Source organism: Octopus sinensis, linkage group LG3 (genome assembly GCF_006345805.1).
Source record: "Octopus sinensis linkage group LG3, ASM634580v1, whole genome shotgun sequence".
Taxonomy (NCBI): domain Eukaryota; kingdom Metazoa; phylum Mollusca; class Cephalopoda; order Octopoda; family Octopodidae; genus Octopus; species Octopus sinensis.
The window spans coordinates 19,716,414-19,740,520 of NC_042999.1; the positions used below are offsets into that span (position 1 = coordinate 19,716,414).

The 24,107-nt window shown below is 41.0% G+C and overlaps 3 non-coding genes and 1 pseudogene across 3 annotated transcripts; all 4 read left to right on the forward strand.

The window, feature by feature from the left end:
• The first annotated feature begins 3,277 nt into the window (after window positions 1–3,277).
• LOC115209987 lies at window positions 3,278–3,471 on the forward strand. The gene has a single exon (XR_003881356.1). It is a non-coding gene; the product is annotated as a U2 spliceosomal RNA (small nuclear RNA).
• A 4,128-nt stretch (window positions 3,472–7,599) lies between these two features.
• Window positions 7,600–7,782, forward strand: LOC115209994 (annotated as a pseudogene).
• A 7,193-nt stretch (window positions 7,783–14,975) lies between these two features.
• On the forward strand, window positions 14,976–15,169 carry LOC115209985. The gene has a single exon (XR_003881354.1). It is a non-coding gene; the product is annotated as a U2 spliceosomal RNA (small nuclear RNA).
• Window positions 15,170–17,451: 2,282 nt separating this feature from the next.
• On the forward strand, window positions 17,452–17,645 carry LOC115209989. The gene has a single exon (XR_003881358.1). It is a non-coding gene; the product is annotated as a U2 spliceosomal RNA (small nuclear RNA).
• The last annotated feature ends 6,462 nt before the right edge of the window (window positions 17,646–24,107 follow it).

Sequence of the window (24,107 nt, forward strand, 5' to 3'; positions counted from 1 at the left end):
ATTTATACGGAAGAATTTTTATTGGAATGCTTTCCATAGAAGAAAGTGTAAAAATGAATTTCGCTGCAGCCGTCGGCGGGCGCCACTCAATAAAATTAAAATGGAAGAAATACAAACCTATTTCGGATTGATCACCGACAAAGACGGTGAATCTAGGATAACACCACCAAACGAAATACAAAATTAAATTAAAGAAAAGACTATTGTCTATAAAGTATACAATGTAGAGAAAACAAGATTTGAACACCTGCAGGAAAGCACCATCGAAAAGTGTCTTGGTGCGACTATGAAAGATTAAAGTATCTAACCAGAGGCAGTAAATTCCCCACAATAGAAGCAAGGTTCGAGTCAACGGAGCGTGCAAGGGAGTGCTCGACTCGAACCTTGCAAAGTGGAAGTATTCTATTTTTACCTTTATATCTAGGACGTAGGACGTCCCGGACAAAAATTAAAATTTCCCCCCCAGAAGTCGAGATAGGCTGGATTGTAGCCACACTTCTATACAAGAGGAAGGACAAGATACAATTGATCGAAATTGCAAGAGACGGGCCTACAATTCCAGTCTGTTATATATTTTGAGTATTGTTATAACTAACGATATCAAGATATAACTTTGTATTTTGTATTTTATGTATAGATGTATATATAAAGATGTACGTAGAATATGTACACATATATACATAAATTAGCACAGTGACACAGCAACGACGGGTCAAAATGCTAGTTGGTCTATATATGTGATTTGAGGGCGCAATGGCCCAGTGGTTAGGGCAGCAGACTCGCGGTTGTAGGATCACAGGTTCGATTCCAAGACCTGGCGCTGTGAATGTTAATTGAGTGAAAACTCCACGAGGCTCTACGACGCTCCGGCAGGGGTTTGTGGCGATCCCTGCTGTAATCTTTCGCCAAAACTTTCTCTCTATATATCTCTGTTTTGTTGGCCTGCTCGATTAGCCTGCGAGGTGGCGTCATTTGAAGGCTAAAAGAATGCAAAGTGCATTGTGACCAGCGATGAATAGCAAAATCAGATAGCCTGGTCTGTCACGGTGATCACAGTGATATATGATTTGAAAATAAGATGCACTAATCGAGGATTGAACGATCTGCTCAGAGGTCAGTCAGATTCATTCACCGTGACCTGCTACCCACCAGCCAGACACTAGCCAACACTGCTGATAAGTGATTAGCCGCGCCCCCTATCATGGTGACGTCACTTGTCTGAGACGTTTACTTTACGCAATGGTAAGAACATATATTACCATTCAACATACAATATCTATATTAAATTAATATCCAATTTTTTCACCCGTATTTTGACTTTAATTATAAAATAACATGTTCTCAAACCGGCAGTAAATTACTTGTGCAGTATTTATATCCGAGAAATTAGCGCGCCTTAACGAGGGCATTTGAATGTAACTGTGAATATAATCGGCCGATCTGTTAGCCTCAATCCAACCTCGTGTTGATAGCTTCCGTGCAGTTCGACAAATTTTATTTTTGACGTACTCTACTGATGAATCGAAGATATTTAAGTAAGAAAAATAACAATTTATTAACGATGAAACAATTGCATAGAGTTAATCGATATTTTCGTTATTTTTCATCTGTCCTGCTCGCTTACATTCTTGGTGTGTTAAATTATTCCTTGAGAACAATTCTTTGGTGGTAGATTCCCTTTGCGGATCTATAACTAGCGTTAGAGCGTCCACATAGTGGATTCTCTCTCATAGTTTTCTATATATATATATATATATATTATATATATATATATATATATATATATAACCATATATATATATGGCATATGCAAAAAATTATTGTATACAGTGATCAAGTGCACTACAACTAAAAGAAAGCCATCAGGTGTACTGTTGGAGGATTTCAGGAAGGTTTGAAGAATTTGGTGTCTCTAAGGCTAACGACTGATGCTTCAACAATTCTGAGCGTGAAAAAATGTTTCCGAAAGTCATGGGTGATGCGTTGCTTTTTGATTTTGTCAGCATGTCCACGAGTGATGTTTTGTTTTATGATTTTGTGAGCCTGTCCACGAGTGTTTAACATATGGAGTTTAAAATGATGCCCAAATTTGTTGGAATGTGGTGGGTGTTCTTGTTTTTATAACTATCCAGAAGGATAGACATTTCGTTGAGAACCATACAATTAGTTGGTGGTCTTCTTATTTTAATACTAGCTGTTGGGAAATAGAAGATGTAAGAAAGGTCAAGTGGGGAAGACATTATTTCGGCTTCGCTAAAGCAATCTGGCAAATGTAAAACTTCTGTCAAAGAAAAACTCTTGTTTTACCATTGAACCCTATCAAAAGCCATACCCTTGAAATTTATGACCATAAGCCCTACTATTTACTTGTTTAGACAGAGTGAAGAAGGAAGCCCCTATTCAGTCTTTTCACTTACTAGAAATAGCAGCTAACTCCCCACTAACTCTACGAAACGAAACTCCAACGTCTTAAAATAAACGAATGATAAGTGTACGTCAGACAATGTTCTCGATATATATATATATATATATATATATATATATATATATATATATATATATATATATATATATATATATATATATATATATATATATATATATATATATATATATATATATATATAAAGATGGGATAGTCTTGCCTGGCACACCTCCTCAATGACAGCTGAAATGTTAATAACAACCCCTCAATACAACACCGGAAGTGAATGAGACCGAAACTAATATCTCTTGGTTTGAAGTAAACTTCTCCCTTTACAACGAACCGACCAGTATGTGATCGTTCGATTTGCTAGAAGTAGCAACCAAACCGAAGCATTCGAAGTTGACGAAGAAAATGTCAGTTGCTTAAATATATATTTGCTTTTGATCCATATACATACTTTGAATATAATGCACCGGTCGAGGGTGCGATGCTCTGGTCACAGGTCAGTCAGATTCATGCTCCGTGACCTGCTACCCACCAGCCAGTCACTAGCCAACACTGCTGATATGTGATTAGCCGCGCCCCCTATCTTGGTGACGTCACATGTCTTAGACGTTTATTTTATGTAATGATAAGAAGGTATGTTAACATTCAACATACAATATCGATATATACTTACAAATAATTGATTTAAAGATATTAGAAATATTTTAAACTAGAAAATGTAAGGATTGAATGTGTTTACAATATAGCAGGTAATTAAGTGTGATTGGAATAAACAATTTACACATCAGTGGGTGTAACATTAACTTGTGTAAAGATAGTCTGTGGGAAAACAGCTAAAATCTTATCGCTTCTCGGCCTTTTGGCTAAGATCAAAGTGTAGTATCTGTTCTTATCAGCTTAATATCTGATACGGTCCCTATTTGGGGCCATCGATATTAAACTGATTTTTAGAACGAGGCGAAGTGTTAGGGGCTTGCTCCGCCTTTGCCACGGGTTGTCCTGGTATTGCAGTGCTTCCAGGATTCAGCCCGCTCACACCCGGGAGATACAAATTAAAAATAAAATCAGATGTTTTGTTACAGTCCTCTTTTTGTTTCATCATCTCAGCGGGTTTTCTGTTAGTTGTCGTTGCTAAATACCTTCCTCACCATCAGCAAGCGCTTCACGTTCAATCCCGACTCAACCCCACGGTTTTTGTCCTCTTTGCTTCCTCATTTCAAATCCCGTCATCGCTTACACACCAACCCCTACCAGGCTCAGTGCCTTCAGAGGAGGCCCATTTTTTCTTTCAAGTCTCCCCTTTAAGTATATTTTCCTTCTCTCTCCTTCACACCAGTCTCAGGTGCCAAGCATAGTCACACGGAAACTGCATTTCCACTTCACTACAACAAAGTATAACAACAGTAAAAACAATGTGGATGCACAAAAGAAGTGACATTCCCTATCCATCAACCTACTAGAAATAGCAGCTAACAGACAGGATCAATTGGTAGGAAGTCCAGTATCTACCGCCAATAGTACTTACTAGTATAGTCTTTGAAAGAAAACAGCAGGGATCTTTTCCTTTTGAACGGCAGTTTTCAACACAATTTCCAGTTAACTAAAAACTTTTAAACTTCGTATACTGGTAGAATGTGTCAAAATAAAACATTTTTTTCTTTTGGCTTTCTTGAGAAGATTGTAATTTGTAAGTTTAACGTAGTTTAATTTTTCGAAGATGGCCTCTATTTAACTAAAATCATTTGCTGCGTCTAAAACTGAGACAACATCTTGTCATGTTATGTTTACGTTCGGAAAGCGTGTGTGTAAAATTTATAGAATTATTTTGTTTGTCAATTGTTTAAATTATTTTCCATTGCTTTCGTTTTAGCCTTTGGTTTTTTTTTTTCTTAAGCAATGGAAAATAGTTTAAACAATACACGTATATCTCAAAAGAAAATGAATAATTTTAGACACACGCCTAACAATTAAATCAATTTAACAATTAAGAAGAAAAAAAACGAAAGGCTAAAATTTAGGGTTTGCGTTAGTGTAGGGTTAGGATTAGATCAGTGGCAGGATGTCTCAGTTTTAGACGCAGCAAAGGATTTTAGCTCAATAGAGGCCATCGATTGGTTAAAATACGAAAAATTAAACTACGTTAAACTTACAAATTACAATTTTCTCAAGAGAGCGAAAAGAAAAAATGTTTTATTTTGACACATTCTACCAGTATACGAAGTTTAAAAGTGTTTAGTTAACTAGAAATTGTGTTAAAAACTGGCGTTCAAAAGGAAAATATCCAACAGCAGATGCGATTGTCACGGGTGGGAGGTCTTTAAATCACAATAAACGCCAGTATGTATTTCCGTCTCCAAGGCCAGATTAATACCCATACAGCCCCTAATCACTTCAAAAAGATTTTGGTGCCGCCAGATGTATATAAATGTAAACAATAATATATGATAAATTAAATTTTTATTTTGCAAAATCAAATAAAACTAACAGTAAGATGGAAAATAATCCCTTCCACTGAAGGAAAAAGGCCTTGAAAATTTGTGGAGGGGACTAGTCGAATACGTCGACCTCAGCTTCCACTGGTACTAAATATATTGCTAGAAATAGCAGCTAACTCACCACCAACAAATCGACCAAATGATTGCAACATTATTTGCTCAATGAGAACTGAAATGTTAACTTCACCACAGTCCAGTTTCACTCCCAACGTTCACCTGACGCTATTGTAACGAATATTTTACGTTTAATATGGTAAACAGTGGTACGAAACCGAGTAACAGTTGGTTTGAAGCAACGAACCAATCGCTACCTAGTCGCCCGACTTACAAGGTACAGCAATCAAAACAAAACATTCGGCATTAACGAAGATGTGAGTCGCCTTAATATTTGTTATTGGTCTATATATATAAAACTGAGAATGAGTGTCTGTCTATCTGTCTGACTGTATTTCCCTAAAACCTGAGAACTACACAACCAATTTCATTCGAATTTTACACATAGCATACTTAGGGTCCGTGGAGTGTCATCGGCAAAAAAAGTTTTACCTTTTTGCCTAGGGAAAGCCAACAGCAATATCAAATCTTCTCCACTACGATTCCCTAAAACTTGAGAACAACACAACCAATTTCATTCAAATTTTACACATGCCTTACTTAGGGTCCATGTAGTTTAATGGGCAAAAAATGTTCAACTTCTTGCCTTGGGCGAGCCAATAGCAATATCATATCTTCTCCACTATTTCAGTATTATGTGTTAAAGGTGAAACAAAAATATTTCGCTATTTTATGTCAGAAACTTTCACTATAAATTTAGAGATAATAATAATAATTGAATTATATGTAGTAAATAATAATCAAAATCAAACTAAAGTACAATATAATCGTAACCTAAGATAAGTGAAAGTAGCAATTGGTATAAAATTGCATCAACGACTTGAACTTGAATAAGTGGTTTCACATGAATGGGAATAAATTAAACTAAATCAATCGCGTACTGCTTTTTGATTCACCGTAATGTGTGTTGTTATTATTATTACTGTTTAACTATTGTTATCACGTTTGTCGGTTCCTCGTAAAGAAAACGTTGTTGTGTTGCATTTGTTAAATAATTGTAAACTCTAACCGTCCCCCTCTGGGAGAAGGAGCTTTGGTTATTGTTTGAAAATTGAATTGTGTACCTTTTTGGGGAAATTGACAATATTTTCACCGTTTATACGGAAGCATTTTTGTTAGAATGCCTTCGATAGAAGAAAGTCCAAAAAGGAATTTCGCTGCAGCCGTCGACGGGCGCGAACTCATTAAAATTTAAATAAATACAAACCTATTTCGGATTGATCACCGATTAAACGGTGAATCTAGGATAACACCACCAAACGAAATAAAAAATTTAATTATAGAAAAATCTATGGTCAATAAAGTATACAATGTAGAACTAAACAGATTTGAACACCTGGAGGAAAGCACCATCGAAAAGTGTCTTAGTGCGACTATGAAAGTTATCAAGTATCTAACCAGAGGCGGTAAGTTCGCCACAATAGAAGCAAGGTTCGAGTCAACGGAACGTGCAAGGGAGTACTTGACTCGAACCTTGCAAAGAGGAAGTATTTTATTTTTACCTTTATATCTCGGACGTAGGACGTCCCGAACAAAAATTATAAATATCCCCCCAGAAGTAGAGGTAGTCTAGATTGTAGCCACACTTCTATACAAGAGGTGGGAAAGTAACAATTGATCGAAATTGCAAGAGACGTAACTACAATTCGAGTCTGTTATATATTTTGAGTATTTTTATCACTAGCGATATCAATATATAACTTTCTATGTTGTACTATATGTGTAGATGTATATATATGGATGTACAAGTAATATGTACGCATATATATACACATATATACATGCACTATCACTATGATTCGGCAGCGATGGGTCATAATAATAGTTGGTCTATATATGTGATTTGAGGGTGCAATGGCCCAGTGGTTAGGGCAGCGGACTTGCGGTTGTAGGATTACAGATTCGATTCCCAGACCTGGTGTTGTGAGTGTTTATTGAGCGAAAACACCACGAGGCACCACGAGGCTCCGGCAGGAGTTGGTGGGGATCCCTGCTGTACTCTATCGACACAACTTTCTCTCTCTCTCATTTTGTTAGGCCTGCTCGCTTAGCCTGCGGGGTGGCGTCATTTGAAGGCTAAAAGAATGCAAAGCGCATTGTGACCAGCGATGAATAGCAACATCTGATAGCCTGGTCGTTCACGGTGATCACAGTGATATATGATATGAAAATAAGATGCACTAATCGAGGATTGAACGCTCTGGTCAGAAGTCAGTCAGATTCATTCACCGTGACCTGCTACCCACCAGCCAGTCACTAGCCAACACTGCTGATAAGTGATTAGCCGCGCCCCCTATCATGGTGACGTCACTTGTCTGAGTCGTTTACTTTACGCAATGGTAAGAACATATATTACCATTCAACATACAATATCTATATAAACTTACAAATAATTAATTTAAAGATATTAAAAATATTTTAAACTATAACATTTAAGAATTGAATGTGTTTACAATATAGCAGGTAATTAAATGTGATTGGAATAAATAATTTACATATCAGTTGATGTAACTTTAACTTGTGTAAAGATAGTCTGTGGCAAAACAGCTAAAATCTATCGCTTCTCGGCCTTTTGGCTAAGATCAAAGTGTAGTATCTGTTCTTATCTGATACGGTCCCTATTTGTGGCCATCGATATTAAACTGATTTTTAGAACGAGGCAAAGTGTTAGGGGCTTGCTCCGCCTTTGCCACGGGTTGTCCTGGTATTGCAGTGCTTCCAGGATTCAGCCCACACCCAACTGGGAGATACAAATTAAAAATGAAATCAGATATATTGTTACAACCACCATTTTTTTTCGTCATTTCAGCGGGTTTTCCGTTAGTTGTCGTTGCTAAAGAACTTCCTCGCTGTCAGCAAGCGGTTCCCTTTCGATCCCGACTAAACCCCACGGTTTTTGTTCTCTCTGCTTCCTCATTTCAAATCCCGTCATCGCTTTCTCACCAACCCCTTCCAGGTTCAGTGCCTTTTGAGGAGATCCTTTTCCTTCTAAGCAGTCGATTCAAGTCTCCACTACTTTAAGTATACTTTTCTTTCTATATCCTTCACATCAGGGCGGACTTCTATTCTCTTTCCTGTTTCAGTCATCCGACTGCGGCCTTGTTGGTGCACAGCCACGAACATTTAGACGTATAAATCGACACCAGCACTTATTATTTGATGCCTAGTACGTAAGCTATCGTGTATAGCTGAAGATACATACCCAAGGAGCCACCCAAAGAACTGATCTCGGACCCATGTTTTTGAGAAGCAAGCTCCTTACGAAACGGCAATTTCTACCTATTTTTTTTTAAATTGCAAAGCAGCTGTTCCTCAAAATAGATCTTATGTAACACATCTGCTTCTAAAGTTGGTGCGACAATGAAATATATCAAGTATCTAACCAGAGGCGGTAATGCACCACAATAGAAGCAAGGTTCTTGTCAACGGAGCATGCAAGGGAGTACTCGACTCGAACCTTCCAAAGTGGAAATATTTTATTTTTACCTTTATATCTGGGACGTAGGACGTCCCAGACAAAAATTTAAAATGTCCCCCCAGAAGTAGAGGTAGTCTGGATTGTAGCCACACTTCTATACAAGAGGGAGGACAAGATACAATTGATCGAAATTGCAAGAGATGGGCCTACATTTCAAGATTGTTATATATTTTGAGTATTGTTATCACTAGCGATATCAAGATATAACTTTGTATTTTGTATTTTATGTGTAGGTGTATATATATAGATGTACATGTAATATATACACATATATATACACATATATACATGAACTAGCACTATGACCCGGCAACGACGAGTTATAATGCTAGTTGGTCTATATATGTGATTTGAGGGCGCAATGGCCCAGTGGTTAGGGCAGCGGACTCGCGGTTGCAGGATCGTAGGTTCGATTCCAAAACCTAGCGTTCTGAGTGTTTATTGAGCGAAAACACCAAAAGCTCCTCGACGGTCCGGCAGGGGGTGGTGGCAATCCCTGCTGTACCCTTACAACACAACTTTCTCTCTCTCTCTCTCTCTCTCTCTCTTTTGTTGGCCTGCTCGCTTAGCCTGCGGGGTGGTGTCATTTGAAGGCCAAAAGAATGCAAAGCGCATTGTGACCGGCGATGAATAGCAACATCTGATAGCCTAGTCGGTCACGGTGATCACAGTGATATATGATATGAAAATAAGATGCACTAATCGAGGGTGGGACGCTCTGGTCAGAAGTCAGTCAGATTCATTAACCGTGACCTGCTACCCACCAGCCAGTCACTAGCCAACACTGCTGATAAGTGATTAGCCGCGCCCCCTATCATGGTGACGTCACTTGTCTGAGTCGTTTACTTTACGCAATGGTAAGAACATATATTACCATTCAACATACAATATCTATATAAACTTACAAATAATTAATTTAAAGATATTAGAAATATTTTAAACTATAAAATTTTAGAATTGAATGTGTTTACAATATAGCAGGTAATTAAATGTGATTGGAATAAATAATTTACATATCAGTGGATGTAACTTTAACTTGTGTAAAGATAGTCTGTGTCAAAGCAGCTAAAATTTATCGCTTCTCGTCCATCGCTACCTGGTGTTTTTTTAATTTTTCCTCGGTTTATACCAATATTTTTCTGTTGCTGCAAATCGTTGTGTGAGTTCGTTTCCGTTTGTCTACTCTGTCGTGTTACAAGTAATATCATTGTTGAACTGTTTTTGACCCAGTAATTTTCGCCCTTCGGGGTAGAAAATTTCTGTGGTTTTTTTTTTTTTGTGTGTGTGAATTCTTAACCTGTATAGGTTATTTTTGGAAAAAAAAAAAATTCTCTTGTCATTTGTGACAAGTTTGTGTTGTCTAATATGGAATTAGACTTAAGTTCAAAAAAAGACTTTCCCGAAATGGGAGAAAGTATAACAACTGTTAAACAAAAGGAAACACAGACAAAACCCAGTTTTTCAGACGCCGTAGGTGGCGAAGTCGAAGAAATGGAGGTATCAATGGAAAGATTATTCAAGTTTAGATCGCTGGTGCAAAAAAGTGGCGAAGAAACACGATTGGTACCGCCCCCCGAAACTATACAAGCAATAAAGGAAAAAATGGTCACCTACAGGGTGTACAATATCAAGGAAAAACGAATGACCGACGTGAAAAACGAAATGGTCGAAAAGTGTATGGCTCCAATATGGAGTAAAGTTAGTCATGTCAACCGAGGTGCAAGAAGCGCTACAGTGGAGGCGCATTTTGAAACGGCGGAAGTAGCAAGGCAAATTTCGACACAAACGTTGAAAAACGAGAGTATAATACTGCTACCCTTATATTTAGGATGCAGAACCGCAAAAGTGACCCTAGAAGATATACCAACGGGCTACGACGTGATGTGGGCGGCAACAGCGGTCATTTTTGATGTTGAATCAAAATTGACAATTTTAAGTATGAAGAGAAAAATTGCAAAACACTGGAGAGGCCAGCAGCTGGAGATGATAATCCAGGCGGAAAATGCGACGTTGGAAAGCCTACCAGACAGAGTCTTCGTGGGGGAGGGGCACTCCATACGAGTTTCGGTGGAAGGACGCAGGCCCAGATGTTTTAAGTGCGGGCAAAGGGCCACGTTCGCTCCGTTTGCACAAAAAAAATAATGCGGGCAACGCCCCCCCACAAAACGCTGTGAAGAACGCAGAAAGCAGCAAAGTGGAGAAAAAAGTAACGGCTGGCGAAAACAAGGAGGAAAAATAAACAGGTCGAACTCCAAAAAGGAGGAAGACAAGAACGAAATGCAAAATGAGAAAGGAAAGGATGAGGAAAATAATGCAACAAAAACAAATAAACAAGAAGACATGGAATTTACGAACGTGTCCAACAAAAGGAAAAAATCCATCACCCCTGACTCCCCACCCGTATCAAAAAAAAAAAAACAACGCAGACGAACAAATTAAAAATATTCTCCAATCCCACCCCGGCGGTACTACACTTATAGGCCAGCACTTTAACAAACCCCACCCCCCAACTGTAAAAGGGTTTAAACCCAACGAAAAAATTATTGCATACACCACAAAGAACGTGAGAGTAGAAACATGGGTGAAAGCAAGTACGCTGATCAGGTGCTACAAAGCGACCGAGAAGGAAGCGGAGTGGGGGGGAGACAGGCAGAAAGAATCTGTCAGGCTCCCTCTCGCAACCGTGAGTAAATAATTTTCTTTTTTCTCGATGATTAAGTTAGGTTGTATAAATGTGCGTGAATGGGATCGAAATGGAAACAGGCTTGTTTTCGTGACGACCTCATTTCACATAGAATCGAAGTAGCTATTGTTACCGAGTCCAAGATGAAGGGACCCCAAGCGTTTTCACCACTTCTCAATGGTTACGAGAAATTTATTTCTCCTAGCCGAGGGGGAGGTGCAGGCGTGGCAGTTCTTTTCAGGAAGAACTTGGACTTACAGGTAAGTACTGTCTTTTTGGACCCAGAAGGTAGGCTGGTTGTCCTAGATGTGACGCACGTGAGTAAGCAGTCCTTCAGGTTGGTGGCTGTCTACGCTCCTAACGGACGTGGGCAGACCGGTTTTTATCGGGAACTGGAGCACTTTCTAGTGACGTCCAAAACGGTAGTCTTGGTAGGGGATTTCAACACCATTCTCGATGCGCGGGTGGATGGTGTAGGCTCGAGCGATAGGAAGGGGAATCCTGGCCTCAAGGCTCTACTAGCGAGCTTTAATCTAGTAGACCGTTTTCGACTGGATGAGCCGAACGTTCCACAGTGGACGTGGAGTAATAACGACGGCTCACTCAGATCGTACATAGATAGAGTATTTGTTAAGGAACGAGATAGGAATAGTGTTAGCTGTCAACAATTCTCTGTTGTGCCTTACACGGATCACAAACTTGTAACGTGTGAGGTACATGTAGATAAATGCCATAGACAAGGTGCCGGGTACTGGAAGATGAACAAGTCTATTTTGACCTGTGAAGCTTTCCGTACCCAGATTAAGGAATTAGTACAGAGGGCATTATGTGGCACCATCATTAATAATAGATGGTGGCTCGCCCTCAAAAGAGCCATCCGTTTGGAGTCCATTAGATTTAGCAAGCAGCTAAGTTTAGATAGGACTAGAATAGAGGGCGAATTAGTTAAGAACTTAGACGAGGATATGGAATCTGGCTGTGCATCCGGAGTGTTGGCAGCGAGAGCGGTATTGTACCGTCACCTCAACGCCAAGCACGAGGGGTGTAGAGTCAGAGCTAAGTTACGTGCAGGAAAACGAGAAGGTATTAACGTTGCCGGATGGGCCCGTCGTGAGGAGAGTCAGAAGGGCAAAAAGTCCTGTATTATGTCCTTATCTGACGAGCAGGACCGCAAGATCTATGGACAGGAGGAGATGCAGAAGGTACTTCACCAGCATTTCACACGGCTGTTTGGGGGCGGTGGCCCGCTCGAGCGTGGGGAGACCTTAAAGGACTTCCTAGCTGGTGGGCCTCGGCTCTCGGCGGGTGAGGCGGAGTGCTGTGAAGGATCGATCTCTCCCGCAGAGGTAAGAGGGGTTATGGCCGAGTGCGCCGGGGAAAAGTCACCGGGATTGGATGGTCTACCCTATTAATTTTATTGTTGTATGCCGGACTTGTTCGGGGGCATACTGGCAAGCGTCTATGCAAACTGGCAACAGAATGGGAGGATTCCCAGCTCTGTGAGTCGGGGAGTTGTGACGCTGGTCCAGAAAGACCCGAGCAAGGGGGACAGTATTAGTAATTACAGGCCCATAACTCTACTTAATGTAGAGTTTAAGATTTTGGCCAAGGTGTTAGCAAAAAGGTTGACGGCTGTCGTGAAGAAACTTGTCGGGAAGGCACAGACATGTGCAATCCCAGGCAGGTCGATCCAGGATAATCTTCACCTTCTCCGCTACACTATAGATAGGGTCGGGAAATTAGACGGCAAAGGAGGGGCATTGGTCCATTTAGACCAAAGTAAAGCGTTTGATAGGGTGGACCATCGGTACTTGGCGGCGGTTCTCGAAGCGGCTGGGCTGGGCCCTGGCTTCTGCGGGTGGATCTCAGCTATGTACAGCGGCATCAAGTCCACAGTCCAGATAAACGGTTACCTAACGGAGCCGTTTTCGATCAAGCGTTCAGTTCGTCAAGGGTGCCCCTTGTCCCCGCTCCTGTATGTTTTGGCTCTTGAGCCATTGCTGCGGAAGCTGGAGAAGTTGGGAGGCAACCCTAATGAAATCGGATGCGGTAAGTCTGTTTCTGCCTATGCGGATGACGTCACCCTCATCGTGTCCAACGGAACACAGCTACCTCGGGTAGTAGGTGCTCTCCATAGATACGAAGCGGTAGCAGGGGCAAAAGTTAACAGGGACAAGTCCATCGGTTTGCGCCTCGGCACCTGGAGGAACAAGCAGATACCGTCCAGTGTTGTTGGACACTGGACGGATGGTCCTGTTAAATTGCTCGGAGTCTGGTTTGGTCCAGACTCCCAGACGGAGAAGAATTGGAGCGAGGTAACGAGCAAGGTGGATGCCATAGTACGGAAGTGGTCCGGAAGGCATCTTTCCTTGAAAGGGAGGGCGGAGGTGGCACAGATGTTTATAGCCTCTGTCGTCACCTACCGCCTGACCGTCGTGCCTTGCCCCGATTCGTGGTTAAACAAGTTGGAACGACTTCTTTTCCGCTTTTTGTGGAAAGGAGGAAAGCCACTTGTGAGACGCTCCGTGTGTTGCCAGGAACCGCTAAAGGGTGGACTGGGGATGCCTTGGCTAATGATGCGCAAGCATGCGTTGAGGCTGAGACACCTCTGGTGTTACCTGGAGGATGATAAGGTGTGGAGTTCGCTGGCAGAGGAATTCTTCCCGCGACCGGCCTCTATGGAGGGATTTACACCCGGTCTCATTAAAGGACGTAAACTGACTTCATGGCAGAAGGAGTGCCGACAGGCACTCTGGCTGATCCACAAGATGGGTAAGGCCGGCAGCGGGAATACCACCTCGGTGTTCTATAAAGGGCTGGTAGGAGGAAAAAATGACGACGTCCTAGGAAGGGCTCTGGGGTTCGATGAGGATCAACTCTCCAACCTGTTTAAGAAGACTTTCAGGCCGGGGTATTTGGATAATTACCAAAAATCCCTGACCTGGCAGTGCTATAGGAATGCATTACCTGTTCGCGAGAAGTTATCCAGGCACGGAATGTCAGTGCCACCGACGTGTCCAAGATGTGGGTTGGACGATGAAACCGTTCAACACGCTTTTGTACAATGTCGGGAGCTGTCAGGCTTGATAAGTTACGTTGAACACGTGTTGTCGCATCTGGGACGAGTACAGCTGTCGGCTGCATCTATGATTAAGATGATACCGCCAACTGGACTCTCAAAGGAAGGTAAGGCTTGTTTTTACTGTACGGTGGCAGTATTGAAAGAGTGTGTATGGAGAACTAGAGTGGAAGGTCTAGTGAAAGGGTCCTTTAACTCTGGCCCCGGTTTGTTAAAATACTTCGGATATCATCTGAAGAGCAAGATGGGGTTGGAGAAGAGGAGCCTGCCACAGAAAGAGTATATGGAACGTTGGAAGGATGTGATGAGAAAGGTGGGTGAGAGTAACCCAGCTTAATCATCGAGGAAAGGAAAAATCAGCTGCTGGGATTTATAGGCTGCCGGGTTCAAAATTGAAACTGGTACCTCCCATTACCTTTCACTGTACATAACTGTTTAAAATAAAGAATTAATAATAAAAAAAAAGAAATCAAAAGAAAACATACGCACTAAAAGTTCTCGTGACAAAGGCAAAAGTAAGCCAAGGTTTCGTTTCAAGGCAAAGTAAGCCAAGTTTTCGTTCAAGTGACATAAAATTTTAATTTTGTAATTTTTAAAATTTCATTCGAACTCGCATAGCATTTTTGTAATTGTTTTGTCCTGTAATGTATCCATTCTATGTTAGATCTATTGATCATAATAAAGAAAATTTTATCGCTTCTCGGCCTTTTGGCTAAGATCAAAGTGTAGTATCTGTTCTTATCAGCTTAATATCTGATACGGTCCCTATTTGGGGCCATCGATATTAAACTGATTTTTAGAACGAGGCAAAGTGTTAGGGGCTTGCTCCATCTTTGCCACGGGTTGTCCTGGTATCGCAGTGCTTCCAGGATTCAACCCACTCCCACCCGGGAGATACAAATTAAAAATAAAAACAGATATGTTGTTACAGCCCCCTTTTTTTCTTTCATCATCTCAGCGGGTTTTCCGTTAGTTGTCGTTGCTAAAGACCTTCCTCGCCGTCAGCAAGCGGTTCGCGTTCGATCCCGACTCAACCCCATAGGTTTTGTCTTCTTTGCTGCCTCGATTCAAATCCCGTCATCGCTATTACACCACCCCTACCAGGTTCAGCGGATTTTGAGAGGAACCTTTTCTTTCTAAGCAGTCGATTCAAATCTCCACTACTTTAAGTATACTTTTCTTTCTATATCCTTCAAACCAGGGCGGAATCTATTCTCTCTCATGTTTCAGTCATTCAACTGCGGCCATGTTGGGGCACAGCCACGAACATTTAGACGAATGAATCGACACCAGCACTTATTTTTTTAAGCCTAGTACGTAAACTATCGTGTATAGCTGATGATACTAGCCCAAGTTGCTACGCAAAGAACTGATCTCGGACCCATGTTTTTGAGAAGCAAGATCCTTACTAAACGGTCATTTCTACCCATTTTTTTAAATTTTAAAGCTGCTCCTCAAAATAGATCTTATGTAACACATCTGCTTCTAAAGTTTTATACCTAAGAATTCTAGGAAGTTTAACGTGAATCCTTTTGTGCCGTACACCAATAACCACTCCGTTATGTCCCCCCTCCCTCCCTCACCTTTTCCTTAATACCCTAAGCTCGGGCTTATTTTGTTTAATGTGTAGCGTACCCTTAGTGAAATCCTTTCTCTCTCTCTCTCTCTCTGACATATATAACATAAATACGGCCGATAACAGCTAACCTTCGGCCGCTTGGGCCTGTTGTGTCAACTACACCGATTGGTTGGGATTGGCGCAGTTTGTCTCTTGCTCAATTACGCCCGAATACGCAACCCAACCAATCACAATCTTCAGATAAGATCCCGTGACACAGTCGTCTAAATTCTTTGCTTGAGCCTACAATTTGCTATAATACACAGTGATTCATCGAATCGAGCTTCTTTGGTTCTAGTCCTTCTAAGGACTAACCCCTGACCTCAGAGCACCCACTGACAGACAGCCAGTTCCAGCGATTCAGCCAGTTCCAGCGACAGACAACACCACTAGCAGAATTTCCGGACCTTCAACTATGTCGCCTTCATCTTAACGACGCCAACAGCAACTTCGCCTTGATTTAACTTCCCACTGTTTGTCAATACTTCACCATGGTTAACAGTAAGCGCAACCGGCGAGTACCTTCTGTACCAAGTGACCCGGCACGGCATAGCATCCACAACCGCTTACACGACATGTGTTCAACAGGCTCTGTCTTGTGCCCTCAGCTCCTTAGTTACAGGATTTCTACAGTTGTGTACTTCACTAGGAACTGGTATTTATCTTCAACTTGAGTCTGAACATTCAACCACCGTCCTATTGTAAAGACTTTCTACGCTCTGTATTTTATTACACACGCATACACCCTTGTTTGTACGACTTAAAAGGTATCGCAATCAAAACAAAACATTCGACATTAACGAAGATGTGAGTCGCTTAAATATTTGTTATTGGTCTATATATATGTGATTTGAGGGCGCAATGGCCCAGTTGTTAGGGCTGCGGACTCGCGGTTGTAGGATCGTAGGTTCGATTCTCAGACCTGGCGTTGTGAGTGTTTATTGAGCGAAAACACCAAAATATCCACGAGCCTCCGGCTGTACTCTTTCGCCACAACTTTCTCTCTCTCTCTCTTTTGTTGGCCTGCTCGTTTAGCCGGCGGTGTGGCGTCATTTGAAAGCTAAAAGAATGCAAAGCGCAATGTGACCAGCGATGAAGAGCAACATCTGATAGCCTGGTCGGTCACGGTGATCACAGTGATATATGATTTGAAAATTTGAAAATATGATGCACCGGTCGATGATTGAATGCTCTGGTCAGAGGTCTGTCAGGTTCATGCTCCGTGACCTGCTACCCAGCAGTCAGTCACTGGCAATCACTGCTGATAAATGATTAGTCGCGCCCTCTATCTTGGTGACGTCACTTGACATAGAGGTTTACTCTGTATAATGATAAGAATGTATGTTAACATTCAACATACAATATCTATATATACCTTACAAATAATTGATTTAAAGATATTAAAAATATTTTAAACTAAGAAATGTAAGGATTGAATGTGTTTACAATATAGCAGGTAATTAAGTGTGATTGGAATAAACAATTTACACATCAGTGGGTGTAACATTAACTTGTGTAAAGATAGTCTGTGGTAAAACGGATAATATTTTATCGCTTCTCGGCCTTTTGGCTAAGATCAAAGTGTAGTATCTGTTCTTATCAGCTTAATATCTGATACGGTCCCTATTTGGGGCCATCGATATTAAACTGATTTTTAGAAGGAGGTGAAGTGTTAGGGGCTTGCTCCGCCTTTGCCATGGGTTGTCCTGGTATTGCAGTGCTTCCAGGATTCAGCCCATCTCCCACCTGGGAGATACAAATAACAAATAATGTCAGATATATTCTTACAGGCCCCTTCTTTCTTTCATCATCTCAGCGGGTTTTCCGTTAGTTATCGTTGCGGAAGGCCATCCTCGCCGTCAGCAAGCGGTTCCCGTTCGATCCCGACTGAACCTTCGTCCACTTCCAATTTCGTACGCATTGCTTTCTCATTTGAAATCCTGTCATCGCTTTCACACCACCCCCTATCTGGTTCAGTGCCTTTAGAGGAAACCCTTTTTTTCTTGCAAGAGGTCGGTTCAAGTCCCCACTTTAAGTATACTTTTCTCTTTATATCCTTCACACCAGTCTCAGGTGCCCAGCAAAGTTACGGTGAAACTGCATTTCCACTCCACTACAACAAAGGCCAGACTGATACCTATACAGCCCCTAATCTCTTCAAAAAGATTTTGGTGCCGCCAGATATATATAATTCAAAATGTAAACAATAATAAGCGATAAGTAAAATTTTCATTTTGCAAAATCAAATAAAACAAACAGTAAGATGGAAAATAATCCCTTCCACTAAAGGAAAAAGGCCTTGAAATGTTGGGGGAGGGGGCCAGTCGATCAGATCGACGCCAGTATGCAACTGGTACTAAGTTTGTCGGCGAGCTGGCAGAATTGTTAGCGCGCGGGATGAAATGCTTAGCATTATTTCGTCTGCCGTTACGTTCTGAGTTCAAATTCCTCCGAGGTCGACTTTGCCTTTCATCCTTTCGGGATCGATAAATTAAGTACCAGTTACTCACTGGGGTCGATGTAATCGACTTAATACCTATGTCTGTCCTTGTTTGTTCCCTCTGTGTTTAGCCCCTTGTGGGTAATAAAGAAATAGTTTATCGACCCCAGAAAAAAGTTTATCGGCCCCAGAACGATGGAAAGAAAAATCGATTCCTGCGGAATTTGAACTCAGAACATGAAGTATTGGTACTTTTCTTGAACTTGTGCCTGAACACTCATTTAGCGTCCTATTGCAAACACTTTCTATGCTCTGTATTTTATCACACACGCATACACCCTTGTTTGTACACACATATTCATTATTGTATGCATGACGGCCTGTCTATTATTGTTCTTATGTACTTATGTCGCACAGGGTCATAGCCCAACTGATTAGGGAGAGAGTCAACTTGGACGAGATGCAGTTTGGCTTCGTGCCAGGGAAAAGCACCATCGATGCCATATTTCTGGTGAGACAGCTGCAGGACAAATACCTAGCCAAAGTTACACCTCTGTACCTGGCTTTCGTTGTCATGGAGAAAGCCTTTGACAGGGTCCCCCGATCCCTTATCTGGTGGTCAATGAGGAAACTAGGGATAGATGAATGGTTAGTGAGAGCTGTGCGAACCATATACAGGGACGCTGTTAGTAATGTGAGGGTTGGCAACGTGTACAGTGAAGAATCCCGGGTAAAGGTTGGGGTCCACCAAGGTTCAGTCCTCAGTCCCTTCCTATTTATCATAATCCTCCAGGCAATAACAGAGGAATTCAAGACAGGATGCCCCTGGGTGCTCCTCTATGCTGATGACCTTGCTCTAATTGCTGAGTCACTATCAGAACTGGAGGAGAAGTTTCAGGTGTGGAAGCAAGGATTAGAATCGAAGGGCCTAGCTAAAACCAAAGTCGTAATAAGTAGGAAGGTAGACAAGTCACAAACGCCTTCAGGTAGATGGCCTTGCTCGATCTGTAGGAAAGATGCACCAAGTGTAAGCTATGGACACATAAGAGGTGCAGCAACGTCAAGGGAAGGCTAACTAGGAAGATAGTTTTTGTATGTGGTAAATGCTCAGGAGCAATAAACACTGAAAATGCGCAGAGAGCAACTTCCGCCACATTCCAAGGAGAAAAACTAGAAATAGTTGATAGCTTCCTTTACCTAGGTGACCAAGTCAGTAGCAGGGGCGGGTGTGTTGAAAGTGTAACTGCTAGAGTAAGAATAGCTTGGGCAAAGTTCAGAGAGCTCTTACCTCTGCTAGAGTAAGAATAGCTTGGGCAAAGTTCAGAGAGATCCTACCTCTGCTAGGGACAAAAGACCTCTCGCTCAGAGTAAAAGGCAGACTGTATGATGCATGTGTACGAACAGCCATGCTACATGGCAGTGAAACATGGGCCGTGATTGCTGAGGATATGCGTAAGCTCACAAGAAATGAAGCCAGTATGCTCCGATGGATGTGTAATGTCAGTGTTCATACTCGACAGAGTGTAAGTACCTTGAAAGAGAAGTTGGACCTAAGAAGCATCATTTGCGGTGTGCAAGAGACGTTTGCGCTTGTATGGCCATGTGGCAAGAATAGATGAAGATAGTTGTGTGAAAAAGTGCCACACCTTAGCTGTTGAGGGAACCTGTGGAAGAGGCAGACCCAGAAAAACCTGGGATGAGGTGGTGAAGCACAACCTTCGAACTTTAGGTCTCACCGAGGAAATGACTAGAGACCGAAACCTTTGGAAGTATGCTGTACGTGAGAAGACCCGGCAGGACAAGTGAGACCATAACCCATGGCTTCAGTCCACTTATACATACCTTTCCTTCTTCGGACACAAAACTCTACTTGTGAAGACCTGTTGAGGCAAGTGAAAATCAAAAATCAAAATCAAAATCGAAATCGATCAACATCAATGGAATTTGTAGTTGTGATACCATTGCCGGTGGCACGTAAGAGAACAATCCGATCGTGGCCGTAGCCAGCGCCGACCTGACTGACCCCCGTGCCGGTGGCACGTAAAAAAACACCATCCGATCGTGGCCGTTGCCAGCCTCGCCTGGCCTCCGTGCCGGTGGCATGTAAAAAGTACCATCCGAACGTGGCCGTTTGCCAGCCTCGTCTTGCACCTGTGTCGGTGGCACGCAAAAAGCACCCACTACACTCACGGAGTGGTTGGCGTTAGGAAAGGCATCCAGCAGTAGAAACACTGCCAGATCAGACTGGGCCTGGTGCAGCCTTCTCGCTTCTCAGACCCCAGTTGAACTATCCAACCTATGCCAGCATGGAAAGCGGACGTTAAACGATGATGTTGATGATGATGATGATGATGATATGCTGTGTATCTGTGTGTCCCCCACAACATCGCTCGACAACTGATACTGGTGTATCAGAGGTTCCGGTAACTTAGCGGTTCATCAAAAGAGACCAATAGAATAAGTACTAGGCTTACAATGAATAAGTCCTTGGGTCAATTTGATTCGACTAAAGGCGGTGCTCCAGCATGGCTGCAGTCAAATGACTGAAACAAGTAAAAGAATAAAAGAAAAGAAAATACACACCTATGCTGTTTATATTTAGTGACATACAGTATTTATACCATATATCTACCGACCTACTACTTTGCAACCCTTTCCTGACTGCCAAATAAAAAGTAACTTACCATAGATAAAGAATTCATAACCGAAAAACAGTGAACTATTAAAGGGGTTACATACTATCATAAGCCTTCTGGAAAACATGCGTGCATCTACAAACATTAGATATTACAGAATTAATTCCCCCTTCCAGTAATAAACAACTCTTTGAATGGAAAAAATGTTAAGCAGAAGAAATCTCTGAAATTTGCCAAATCAAGCAAACCACAAAAACTGTATATGTTGTACATGAGTTATTTATTTGATATACAGCAAAATGGGGAGCCTCCCCTGTTAGTGGAATCTTCCTATTTTTGTTCTTCCTGTTCTCACTTGTTATCTTTCAAGGGAAGGGCTTATGGCTTAATCCTTAAGACAATTCTTTTCCTATTTCTATGAGCATGAAACTAATAGCTTTATCTTGTATTTTATCTTTTTTTTACTTTTATGTTATTTTAATGGGATTACTCTGCATTTCTGTCTGTCTCTGTATGTCAAGGTGTGTATATATGTGTGCCTATGCATGTGTATGTGTGTGTATTGCTCTCTGTGTTTGTTTATATCTACACAATCATATACATCCACTAGCACATACATAGGCACACATGTGCTTTTATTCAAGCATGTGTTTATATATATATATATATATATATATATATATATATATATATGCATGTATGTATGTATAAATGTCATCATCATCATCGTTTAAAGTCCACTTTCCATGCTAGCATGGGTTAGTCAATTTGACTGAGGACTGGCGAACCAGCTGGCTGCACCAGAGGCCAATCTGATCTGGCGGAGTTTCTACAGCGGGATGCCCTTCCTAACGCCAACCACTTCAAGATTGTAGTGGGTGCTGTTATGTGCCACCGGCATGACATATATACATATATATATATATATGTGTGCATATACATATATATGTAATATATATATATACACATATATATTTTTGTATGTATATATATGTAAATATATATATATATATATATATAATATATATATATATATATATATATATATATATATATATATATATATATTTGTATATATATATGTGTGTGTGTGTGTATAATATTTGCTACATAAACACAAATGTCACAAACAACCACAATAAACTACCATGCACAAATTGTTGGCAAGCTGTAATTATATATTAATTAGATCGTATAGGAATCACTAATGCAGAATCGAAGTAAAGTAGTGAGATGATGTATTCAAGCCAATTCATTTCATTGTAATGTTGTGGAAAAGCTGGATATTTAAAAGCTATTTTAAATTCTTCACTTTTGGAATCACTAATGGATCTACCACCACCACCACCAACAACAACAACAACAGTGACAATTCCTTTTGCAGTTTAATATTTCCCAGATCTTACTAACGGATCGGAAATGAGGTCAAAGCTGGAAACACATGTGAGAAATTATACACTAATTATGAGAAAGTAGGTCAATACTGATCAAACAGCTGGAGCAATGTGAAACAAAGTGTCTTGCTCAAGAACTCAACACACAGCCCGGTCCGGGATTCGAGCTCACAACCTCATGATCGCAAGCTCGGCGCTCTGACCACTGAGCCATGCGCCTTCGCAGAATCCATTGACATGCATAGACTTAATGTAGTTCACAAGGAGATTCAGCATTACACAAAATGTGACAAGGCTGCCCCTTTGAATTACCGGTACTGCTCATGTTTGCCAGTTGCTTTGATAGGAGCAATGTGAAATAAAGTGTATTGCCCAAGGACACAATGCACCAACGAGAACTGAATTCACATCCTTATGATCGGAAACCAAACACCCAAGCCACTAAGCCACATGCCATCGTCAGTGCTTACCTAGGGTTAAACAACAAATTAGCAAGTGTAGATGTGGTTGCTTACCAACCACATGGTTCTGGGTTCAGTCCCACTGCGTGGCATCTTGGGCAAGTGTCTTCTACTATAGCCTCGGTCCGACCAAAGTCTTGTGAGTGGATTTGGTAGACAGAAACTGAAAGAAGCCAATGATATACACATATATATATGTATATATATATATATATATGTATATATATATGTACGTGTGTCTGTGTTTGTACCCCCAACATCACTTGACAACCGATGCTGGTGTGTTTGCGTCCCCGTAACTTAGCAGTTTGGCAAAAGATCCAATAGAATAAGTGCTAGGCTTACAAAGAATTAGTCCTGGGTTTGATTTGCTTGACTAAAGGCGATGCTCCAGCATGACCACAGTCAAATGACTGAAACAAGTAAAAGAGTAGATTTTGTAAGAGAATAGACACTCTGTATTTCTTCTGTTTTTCTTTTACTTGCCTCAGTCAGCTGACTGCGGCCATGCTAGAGCACCACCTTTAGTCAAGCAAATTGACTCCAGAACTTATTCTTTGTAAGCTTAGTACTTATTATATCGGTCACTTTTTGCTGAATTGCTAAGTTACAGGAACACAAACACATCAACATTGGTTGTGAAGATATGGTGGGGGAAGACAAGCACAGGCACACAAACACACACATATATACATATATATATATATATTGTTATATTTCGGAATGGTCATATTGCCAGTTTAGCCAATAAAAACACACGCACTATATATTTGGTGTTATTTTGCTTCAGTGTTATTTATTTTTTACATTAATCTTAATCTTATTTCGGCCAGGGTTCTTTCGTCACACTCCTGTGACCGCATCAGTGGTCCTTTGTTTTCTTCTTTCTTATTTGTGTCTCTCCTTACTAACCGTCAGCCATTTTGTATTTCTATTATATGTTTTCATTTGCGCATGCTTATATCTCTATGTTCGTCTATGTTTATTTAGTGTGTGTATGTGGGGGGATGCCTGTAATATTTGTATCTTCTGTTTATATACGTTCATGTAATTTGTATTTTGTTTTTGTTGTTGTTGTTTTTGTTTATTCTTATTTTGTTCATGTGTTTACATCCACTTATTATTATCATTACATATGCTTGTATGTATATATGTATATATTATATATATATATATATATATATATATATATTTATATGCAGGGACCCCCTTCGGTCACGAATGACCATGTGATTGCACCTAGAATGTTACCATCCGAGGCACAAGTCAGGGCAA